Source organism: Thermobia domestica, chromosome 14 (assembly GCF_964235325.1).
Source record: "Thermobia domestica chromosome 14, izTheDome1.hap1.1, whole genome shotgun sequence".
In the NCBI taxonomy this organism is placed as follows: Eukaryota; Metazoa; Arthropoda; class Insecta; order Zygentoma; family Lepismatidae; genus Thermobia; species Thermobia domestica.
In genome coordinates, this window is record NC_137467.1 from 65,001,306 (window position 1) to 65,013,391 (window position 12,086).

Genomic DNA, 12,086 nt, shown 5'->3' on the forward strand with positions numbered 1-12,086 from the left:
AAATTATATATAATCATTAAGAACGTTGTTCTTTTTATTTCATGCATTTCTTGTTCCTATATTGGTTGGCTGTTCTGGATCATAATTGTTTTTAAATATAAATTAAAATGTGTACATACTAAGTTATTGTCTACTTGAATTCCAAATATATATCGTTCTTTGCGTATTGTGATAAGTAGGCATTAGCATTGTCAGTTTCAGAAAACATACAGCTCCCAACTGTGTAAACCATGTATTGTACCAACTGATGAATATTTAACTATTCTTGATATTTACAATGTTTGTATCAAAATAATGTTTTGCCTTTCTTTTGTTTCAGCATTACGTGAATTAAACATTTACACAGCTTTACACTTCAATTATTTAATACGCAATTAATATAGGGAGGAGAATTCAGCGTTGGAGCGCATCTTCAAATAGGAGTTTAACATATACTGGCAAAAGAGAAAAATATTTGCATACAGAAGAAATTTTTGAGGTAAAGTATTAATGAGAATGTTTTATTACTTAATGAAATAAGGTATTATTTTACAACTAGAGTAACTCAATTCAAGATATTGCAAAATATCCATTTTGATGTATCGTTCACATACGGATTAACTATTGTACCACTTTCTGTGAGAATTGAAGCATTTTGTAAATAGAAGACAGTTGTTTTATTCAGTTAATATTTCCTCATCATTCACATATGTCATTTCCAAATATTATTCATCATTTTATATCTTTGTTGTAGAACATTAACATAAACCAAGACACGAAACTACCCGACATCAAAGTTAGTGTATCAAATCATTTTTCTTATAACAGTTTTAACAAATAAAATGTCATATAGATATTGTCAGTTTTCTCAAAATATAATAATTATACGTAATTTTCAACGTGTAATCTTTAGTTATTAAAAGGGGTAATGACATAACTGTTAATTACATTGCAGAATTTGATATAATATTTACTTATAGTATTCATAAGATGAAGCAAAATCGCACTAATATCTTCGAGTATACTATATAAAATATTTTCTCACATTCTACTATCTCATTTCATTCAGTTTTGAAAACATTTTCCTCTCTTTCTAGTCCTTAAGAGATGTAACACGAGTAATCAAACATCTTACTCCCTTCGCCAATTAAACAAAATACGAAGCATTAGAAAGCGCATAATTTATCTGAAAACAGATTACTAATATACACAATTTCTAAATAGTTAATTTCAGTTGTTTATCAATTAATTAAAGAAACTTACTAGAGCCCTGATATTAGAAACCAAAGGCAACGGGATTAAAGTTCTGCCGTAGATATTTGAATAGATAAATACAAGTTTAAACAGCGTAGCTAAGAAATACCATATCAAAATATACGAAAATGCTCCTGATAATATTGTTTGTTTAGAATTATTTTTTTAAAAATACACTTGATAAATATGAAATTTAATTATATTTTTTCTTTCAATTTCCCTCACAGTTGATTAATACAAAATTACTTCTACTTTATATATATATATGCAAGTCAGCACCGTCATTTGAGCCTTTGTTTTAGGAGGCCAAGAGCATCATCGACATAACACTTTCACGGTTTGTACCAGGACATTACTAGACAATCGCGGGGGGGGGCAATTTTCCCCTCCTGCCCTCCCTAAATGACACCCATGATGCAAGTCTGATTCAACTCACTTACTTACATTTTTTTAATGTTAATTTCCGTAAGGGATCTAATATGCATGTCATTAAGTAATACATATGTATTAATTAATGTTGCAATACATAACTTCAAAAAAGGTCAAAAATATAATTAGGCTTTATACTTTAGAGTTGCACAATAATAATAAAGACAAACAATATGATAACGAATTCGCCCGGTATTTCTTACAATGCTAGTATGTGTATAATCGACAGAGACAGGTATGTGCAAAATTGCATGTCAGAAGAGCAGTAAATAAGAACGATAAAACGAAAATAAAACTTTCGCACTAATTTCGCGACATTTCGCACTAATTTCCATTATCAACATTTTGTTTTACTCATTCTAATTTTCGTATTTAGAATCCCTTTCCTATTAAATTATATCGTTGTAAGAAGACAGTTTTAGATATGTCTCAATCATTTTGGACATGAGTGTACATGTACGTAGAAAAAATGTGCTTCTTGGAAAAACGTATGTAAAGGTTAGCAGAGTTTAAATGAATTACTGGTTACTTGAAGCACTTAGAATGCACCGTAACCATATTTTTCGTTGTCTTCTGTGTCTTTCTCATTTTCCTTCTCTGCTCTTTTCCTTTTTGCTGATTCTTTTGTCTGATGTTATTCCTAACTTCTACTCACCTGATGTTATTCCTAACTTCTTCAGAAACTAACACCTGATCAAAGAACCAATATTAAAACATTACAATGCACCATACACAGATATACGTACCAATCTTGCACTAGCAAATGGCGTTTTTATACAGCGTTGCAAATCATGCTATTGAAACTTTCATTCGGATTTTGGGTCTTGCCGCGAAGACAGTATTTTCTTGATGAGCTGTGGGGCAGCAAATGCTCTAAAGGTTGGGTTAATATGATTCATTACTGTTTCTGGTAAAAAGTGTTTGTGCTCGTAATGCTCCCCTGTAACTTAGTTTCCGTTGTAACCACACCACGAATTTTTTTCCCATTTGGACACAGCACATATATAGTTTTGTTTGCTTTCGGTTGATAATTTATGCTTTCGGTTGCAATTTTGATGTTGTGGAACATGTATGACAATAGTTGGACATGCACTGCATATCCAACACCTTGCCTGTATCAATTGTGATAACTGATGTTACACCATATATGAAGTATGGCCTCTTTTCATCTACGTCCCATCTACACTTGCATAAACATCAGTCCTACATTCCACATCCTCATTTGGTTGATTTGCTTTTACAGCTTCAGAGCGAACTGCTTTCGTATTTTCTTCCACTTCATGTTCAAGAGCTGAATGAAGAGATTTGTTTATTTTGTCAAATTTCTTTGCAGGTGGAGATATATTCATCAAACTGCAAAAACATTTGAGTTTTTTATCGTCCTTTACCTAAGCAATGCATTTCATTAAACTAATATAATATTAGATTCAAGGCTTTATGTTGTCTTGTTTCAAACTTAGAAATCAGTCTTGGCTCCACAAGCTTGGCAATGTATTTCTATTGAAAATATAACACCACAACGCTTATTATTGTACTCCACTAAATACATCTGACCAAAGGTACCACAAGAAACACAGGAACATACATTTCGAATTGCTGCAGACAACGATGTTAAGTCAGTTAGCCGAAAATTACTTTCATTTTAGAACAATCAGAAATGCCAGAACAACTATCGAGAGACGCTGTAACTTTACTCCTGGAAGCACTTGCACGTCCGAAATCCAACTTTCGTTTCAAAGCTCCTCTGGGCGCTGTTCTATCTACCAAATGCGATGTAAATTTGTTCCCACTGAATTTACGTTTTATATAAAGTCTTTCACTTCTTCCCGTAGTCAAAAGAAATAAACTAGCACCGCAGCTAAGGAAACAGCAGCCAAATATAAAAATTAATGGAGTATAACTAAGGAAACTAACGCTCGTTGCAAACATGCATGAAGTCAGTGTTTCTTCGTGACGTCTTTTGCGAGGGAGCACTGCTCCCAGGAGCTCTGAGAGTGTACCTCGGGAAGAGACCAAAATAACATGTCTATAATTTAATAATAAATAGAATAATACCAGCAACGCCCCTCCGAATACTGTGTGTGTCCAACGGAACATTTTTTTTCCGAAAGAAACACTACATGACATACGATTTTTAATGAGAACGCGCTGGCTAGAGGCAGAAATGAACGTGCTGTCAGTTCTTGACATCAACAAGCCCTAGACAGACGTAAAAAATACATCTTTATTAGAAAAAAATAATATACGGAAAGAACCATGCAAATACTGAGCACAGGTGCAAATTACATAAAACGTACTCTTATAACCAAAATTATGTGTTTAGAAATTACATAAATAGATTTTTTTTCTTGTGATATAAAATGTCACATTTCATTTTTGAAATAAGCAGAAGAACAACTCTCATATTTCCGAAAGCTATTTCAATAAAAAATTAAAAAATAAGCAAGTTATAATTAAAACAGAAATCTCCGAAACCTTGTCGAGAAATTCTATGTTCCACTTTCGTAAACGTGGCAAACGCGAACCGAAATTTACAAAAAGGGAGAACATTTTATGCTTTGTTAGAAATACAACGTAAATCTGTCAAAAGGGTAGTTACTATACATGTGGCACAGCTCAAACAATCATTGCTATTAAACATTTTACATTTAAGGAAAGGACTAAATATAAATGAGCTACAAAATGTGAGAAGCTATCAGGCATTTTGTGTTAAAGGTTTCGTTATATGCGTCTGCCAATGTTCAGTCCTTACCGTACCTTCGTAAAGTAGTCGGTTAAAGCTTGTTCTTTACATACTTTATTTTTCCACAATCATCACTTCGAATCCCACACCCTATAGTAACGTTTTTTTTTTTTTTTTTTTTTTTGAGAAAGGCTTGATTCTGTGAATTCCTTAAGGATCAATTTTTGGTTCTAATAATGCTCTTTAGTATTATCCTCTTCCTTCTAGTTTGTTTGAATATTTCGAAATAATTTAGAATTGTGTCTTTAAAAACATTAAAATAGTCAAGTATTTTATAAAAAGCGAAAGCTTCATTTATAATCATTTTGATAATCGAAGTGAGAAACTTTAAAATAGTGGAATTTTAATTAACATATGACTAAACTTTTATAAAACAGTAATTAAATAAAACATTTACTCCCCATAGTTTCTGCAAGTAATATGTAGAAAATAGAAATATTGAACTAAACTATTAGATGTCGATTAAAAATTAGTAGGGGTAATTCTAAATCCAAGTAGAAAATTATCTCTGGTTCATGAAAATAATAAACATTTTGCAAAAATAATTGCATTTTTGCTGTATTGGAAATTTGTTTAGTAAATAAATAAATAAAATACAATTATATAATTCAATCACTGTGACTCGATAGCTTGAAGAGAAACTGTGTCGGCGCGATCCTTCGGCTTTCTTCGTAGCACACGAAGGGACACAAAGTTTATCCGAACCAAGGGAAAGGGTGTAAAAAGAAATAGTGGCACGTTACAGTACGGCATGATATGTGTGAATGGTCACGGCAGTGACACCTTCGGATCATGGCAGGGGAATGACATGGGCATGATGCACTATGTGTGAATTGATCTTTAACTGAAAACTGGCACATTCAATGCACAAGGGAGTCAAGTTCACTTTTGATGTTTAAGACATGTTTTATCTTTAAGATCTCTACTTGAATCTCCATTGAGAGCGCATAAAGTTAAAAGATTCATGTTCAGACATTGCTAAAAATACAAAGAATATCTGTCATAATGTTAGTTACTATACACATGGAATAACTCTGATAATGATATCAGACATTTTACACGTAAGCAAAGGAATAAATAGAAATAAGCTACAAAACATGAGAAACGATCATGCATTTTGTGTTAGTGGTTTTCTTATATACGCCTGCAAGTAGTCCGTTCTTGACTTACCTTTGTAGAGTAGTTACTTAGCGCTTCCTCTTTATACTTTATTTTCCCATATCCACCAGTACAAATCACATACCCTACGGTCTTTTTTTTTCAAACGCCTGTTCTCTGTATTCGTTATAGTGTTATCCAACAAGTAGTAGGATGATTTGTTAAAGCATTATTTAGTGCTCTCTCTTTTTTTCGATGATCATTAGTTCCAGCTCCGTGCCAACAAAATTTTTTAAAATTTTGTTCGCGAGATTTCGTTATACAGTTCTCTTCTATTAAGAAGAGGTATTTGATATTATTCTTTTTACGTTAGTAATTTAAATATGGGCAAACAATTCAAATTGTTGCCTTTCAACGTGTTAAAATTTCAAGAGTTTTATAAAAACTAGCACCTTCATTGTCATAACGCGAAAATGAAACTTTAATAAAACTTAATCAACATATCATTAATTTTAATAAAACAATACTTTCGATTTTATCACGAAGGGGCTAAACTATGGCTATAGAGAGGATAGCCAAGAATTTCCCATGTCAGTCGTACCCCTTTATTATTACAAGTGCCATCTTACATTTCGAAAGGAGTTCATAAACAAAACTTAATCTATCTATTTTAAGAGTTTCGGAAGATACTATATTTTTATCACAAATTTGGAGTCGATTTCTCCCTTAAGATACTGATTCTAATGAAAGAAATATGATAGAAAAGAGAACTGATTCGACTATCTTCGAAGTTTAATTTGAAACGATTCAGTCATTATCCGTGCTGAAAGTGATGAGTAAAAACTATTTGTCTCGAGGGATAATTTCAATACACAGGGTTAAAGTAGCACTGCAATAATACTGGTTTCTTCCGAAGTTAGGGCGGAAGTGATAAGAATTTCATTGGTCTCAGGAGAAAATGTGGCCCTGTGCTACCACCTGAAATCGACAGTACGTGGTGATGAGGCAATCAACATCAACTTAATTTTTGCAAATTTCCTTTTATCCTTTTAGAAGCCAAGCTATCGTAAACGCTGGGATAAGTCTTTACTTACTTCATTGACGAATTTTTTAAGTAGATTGAAGTCCCTACTGACGGACTTGCACGAAACAGTATTTTTGTCATGTATTTTGAGTCTCCTTCTGCTTTAGGATATATATTTTGACGACAGTGAGGTCGTGAAAAGACGAATCTAGCCAAATGATTTGGCGTGGGAGACCTGGGTTCGATTCCCGGAGGGAGCTCATGTGGTTCGGTTTCCACATTAATCAGTAGGTCGCGTCTCATATAGCCTCGCTGTTGAGGCTTAAACAAGGGACACTAAACTCAAAATCAACTCAAGTCTAGCCAAACGATTCTGATTTTCAAAAATTTGTTTTACCTAGTTCAGCGTTTAGCTGTGATGAGGAGCCAGAAAACTTCGATTCATATTTATATGTTGAGAAAGTATTATATAAATTACCTTTAGGCTATACCTTTTCCTGTAGATGCTAAATATTTGAAAACTCGATTACACCGAACCATTTATTTTAGTGAGGAGTTTATATATCAAACTTCATCTATCTAACATGAGGGAGTTTTGAGAAACTTTATTTATAAGCTAAATTTTAAAATTCCATTTTCCCCTTAGGATGCAGATTTTAACAAAACACTGACAAGACGACAGTGCTAATTATGTTCAGAAAACCATTTAACTAAACTAAGAAATGAAGCAACCATCCCTTTTCGTGTAATTTCTTTATATCTGTTATCAAGATGTATTTAATAAGCTAGCAATCGCAAAGCAGTCAGTTTGTGAACACTCACTAAATGTTCAAGTTTGGTGATGATCGGCAGTTCAAATCCGTATACTATTTTTTTTTAATTTGTTATTATGTTTACATTTTGTTAGAGATATTTTGTTAAACAACTCTCTTTCAATCCAGCGTAGGAGGCCCGGGTTCGATTCCCTTCCGGAGTAAATGTGGTTCGGGTTTCACGGTAATCAGTAGGTCTAGTCTCATATGGTCTCGCTGCTGAACGGGAAGTTAAACTCAACTCAACAATCTCTTTTAATCCAAAAATATTTCTCAATATTACTAGTTTAATTCTTTTAAATTTGAATATGTGCGTAAAGTATACTCCAAACTTTTATATTTATCAAATATTACAATTTAGCAAGATTTCAATAAAAAGAAGGAACTTGATTGTAACAACCTGAAAATGAAACTTTAATAAAAGTTTAGCCAATATACCCGCAACTTTAATAAAACATTACTTTCCTATTTATTATGCATCATGTAGTGCAAACTGTATTTGTTGTATATTTTTTCAATGCAAATTAATTTAAATATTCTAGAAAAAGTAACTATATTTGTTAATTCCTTTTGTACACAATGCTGTGATAAATCGTTACATTATTACATAAACAAGTATGAAAGTATCTAAATTATTTTATCGAATTTTTTTCTTATTCAGCGCAGAATATTTTAAAACCATCATTCAATGTTTTGTTGCATAAAAATCACCATAATAGGATTGCTTTTTTGTTTACTCTACATATGCACTGCAATCCCAGACAGCACAGTGCACGTAGAGTACCTGTATAGTACATGTACAATTGCACGGATGCAATATGTGCATCTTCTGTATAAATGCACGCTTGTACATGTGATGTACATATACATCACAAGTTCTATTCAACATCTTCACGTGCACAGGCCATGTGCAATGGATACGTACACGTCCTGCACAAGTGATTTACACCTACTGCGCAGGTGATTTACAAGTAGCACGTATTTGATTTACATTTAGCACACAGGTGATTTACCTGTAGGACAGCGGTGATTTACATGTAGCACACTGGTGATTTACACGCAGTACCCAGATGATTTACATGTAGGACAGAGGTGATTTACATGTAAGACAGAGATGATTTACACGCAGTCTCCAGATGACTTACATGTAGGACACATGTGATTTCCTCGTAGTGCAGAGGTGATGTAAAAGCATAATCGAGATGCAACGGAAAAAAGAGTTTATATATTTGGTGCCTTACGCAATAACTCTATCTATAGCACAAACGTTTTTTTTCCCTCTGTCTTTCATTCCCATCATAAGATGGGCGGGCCGCAGAAGGTTATGCTTTCTCTATGGCCAGTGATATTGCACCAACGGTCACGGGCACGGTAATGTTGAATTTTTGTCAAGTGTATCGGGCCAAAGCCCCTGACTTCATAAGTAAGATGGCAGAAAGAATATGTACAGATGTGCAGGTGGCTTGTTGGGTATTACTATTGTTTTGTTGTGTCTTTGAGGCTACGTCTGCAACTGTCGCAGAGTAGCGGATGTTGAAGTCATTACAATCTAAGTAATGATATTAAAGGCGTGGCGTGCGATGAACGTTCCGTAGAGCGCATTTGGTTCCAATGGTAGATATAGCTGGATTTATGTGTCTTGGTAAAGTATGCCAGAATATATGGTGGAGATACCGTAGAACTTCCTTAACAGGAGGCATCTCTAAATCTTCCAGAATTTGGCTGTTGCGTGTATATCTATTGTGACCGGTGATGATACGACCGGCTCTCGTTTGCACACTTTCAAGTGTTTGAAGATGACTGTTAGAAGCATGTTGCCAGGCAGGGCATGCATAAGAAAGTGTTGATAGGACTATCATCTTCAATATATGCACGCGGACTTCATGAGAAATTGAACTGCAACGAAAGATGGGGTACAATGCTGATATTTTGGGGTACAACGCTCGTTGCTTTATATCTTTGATGTGTGAGGCGAAAGTTAACCCATGATCTAAAGTCACACCCAAATATTTAGCGTGTGCGGCGTGAGGAATGTGTGCGTTCTCATACGTTAAATTGCGAGGGGCGCGGATGCGCCGTCGACTGTGGATTACAGCACAGCTTTTGTCTGTATTGATTTTAATTCTCCAACGCCTTGCCCATTCCTGAAAGCCGTTGAGTTGACGTTGCATGTAGATATAACACTGTGCAAGTGAGCTGCTGGTCGTAAAAAAGGCAGTATCGTCAGCATACGTTGCGAAAAATCAATGTGGTAAGGTCGGGAGATCTGCCGTGTACAGATTATATAAAAGCGGTGAAAGTACAGCGCCCTGTGGTACACCTGCTTTCATAGATGTAGACGTGGATTTGACACCGTCAACAGACACATGAAATTTTCTCTCAGTAAAGTATGAACGTAGTAAATGTATAAGACGATCTGGAAAACCTTGGGTGTATAGCTTATATAATAGTCCTGCTAACCATACTTTATGAAAGGCTTTTGACACATCCAGGTATACTCCAAGGGTGTGTTGTTCCCTATTGAAAGCCGTTGTTAAATGATCCACTACTCGTACGAGCTGCGTTGTAGTACTATGTTGAGCACGAAACCCAAATTGATGGGAAGGTAGAAGGTCTTTATTATCTACGTGATGTTTCAGCCTCCAGAGAAATACCCGTTCGAAGAGTTTGCTCAAGTGCGATAGAAGACTTATCGGCCTGTAGTTTTCCGGGAGCAGTGGATTCTTGCCAGGTTTGGGGATTGTGATGACACGAGCTCCCTTCCAGGTCTTGGGAAAGTAGCATAATTGAAAGATGGCATTAAATAAGTAAGTTAAATAGACCAGTAGTTTTCTAGTTGGATGTTTGAGAATCTCAGATCGAATCCCATCAGGCCCAGATGCTGTCTTTGCCGGCAGACATGTTATATGTCGTTCTATTTCCCGGGGTGTTACTAAAGTGATGCCATGTGTAGGGTTTTGTGTACTTATGCTATATAATGTGGTTCGGATGTGCTGTTTCTGATAGGGATCGAGGCGTGCTCTATTGGGCTGGAACTGTTCTTCCAGAGAGTCAGCGAAAATGTCCGCTTGTGACTGAGGATCTTGAGTCAGTCCTTGAGGTCCTTGTATGACTCTAGCTTCGGAAGCATTTGTGGTACGTTGGTATGATTTGGAGTACGTCCAAATTTTATGGTCATTTAGTGTGACATTTCGAAAAGTGTCTTCCCAGTATTGTTGATTCTGTCGCGTAGTGAGCATCTTGAGCTTCATACAAAGTTTGTTCCACAAAGTCTTATATGCGGGATGTAGTGTGTGCTGCCATCGACGTCTAGCCCAACGTTTCAGATGAAGATAAAGTTGTAAATGAAAACTGTCGCATTGACTGGTTTGCGTTGGAGAGTTTATGGTAGTGGAGCTCGCTGCCTCTGCTGTTCGAAGTGCTAGCGTGATGTGAGAGACCGCTTGATCGATGTCCGCTATGGTGGCAGGCCTATTTCGTAGATCGATCATGGTGTTTAGTTCTTGTTTAAATAGGTCCCAGTCAGTTTCTATTTGCTTGAAAATGGGGGCAGAATGGGCGATGCTGCGGTGGGAGACGTGAAAAATGACTGGATCATGATCATAATCTAAATCTGAAATGACATAAGGATGGACGGTAAATGATACGTCTTTGCAAAGGGTTACGTCAAGCACATCGGGTTGTCCGCCGAATTTTGGATGATGAGTTGGGTCTAGTGGAGCACTGATGATGAAGTTGGACGTGAGTAGATATTGATGTAAAGTATCTCCAGCAGTGTTTGGGGTAATAGAGTTCCATTCTCCGTGTTTAGCATTAAGATCTCCAGCTAAGATGACTTTGGGCCCTAAGTTAGCAATGACATCGAAGTCTGTGGGCTCTAGCTGTGTAGCCGGGGACCTGTACCCGGTGACCAATATTAATGGAACGCCTGGAGTTATTAGCTCAACACCAAGTGCCTCCAAAGTTAGTAAGGGTGGTATTGTACCTGACGGGGAATGCCTTTTTGATTATGAGTAGTAATCCTCCCTTCTGTCTGCCTACTCCATCCTGTCGATACACCAATGTAATTGGGTAGTCGCCAAGTAGTGATACGAGCAGTGAAGTGTGTTTCTTGAATAAACATGACATCAACTCTATGGTGTGTGAGAAATCTAATATGCATTTGTTTTTGCCCCTCGAGACCATCTGCATTCCACGTACCAAGGACAAGTGTGTGATGCAATACGCTGGATTTAGAAACAGCCATCATCAACCATTTCCGCTATTCTTTCTATTACTGCTGCAGCCTTGGAAGCTGAGTCTGCTGCTTGACGGAAACGGGTTATACCACGTTTAATATGCGTTATTATTTTGCGTAATTCAAAACCCTTGAGAAATGAAAGAACGGACTTTAAGTCTATTTTTTTTAATGCTAGCTTGATGGCTAGCTCCCCCAAAGGATTATGCCCTTTATATGGGAAGAGAAGGAAGAGGATTGTGGGTAGAAGATATATAATGCTGGTCTATGAGTGCATTCTTTATTAATGGGTTTAATAACAAACATTAAAAAAATAATATACAACAGGTATATTACGAAGATAAATACATGTGAATGTATGATACAACTGCAGGCATTATAGCATTATGCTATAATCATAAGGATGGGGAGTAGGTACTAGTTCTATCGATGGCATTGCCTTTATTTGGTTATGAGATAATATGAAGGACATTATAGCTTTAATGCTATAATCATAAATGAGGGGAATAT

At 35.8% G+C, this 12,086-nt stretch overlaps 1 long non-coding RNA gene across 1 annotated transcript in view; it reads left to right on the forward strand.

Annotated features, from left to right (window-relative positions):
- The first annotated feature begins 319 nt into the window (after positions 1-319).
- The window catches only part of LOC145670610 (uncharacterized), a 105,289-nt gene continuing 93,522 nt past the window's right edge, over positions 320-12,086 (forward strand). The window contains exon 1 of the long non-coding RNA XR_014128358.1: positions 320-478. This is a non-coding gene — a long non-coding RNA (uncharacterized LOC145670610). The remainder of the gene's footprint in view (positions 479-12,086) is intronic.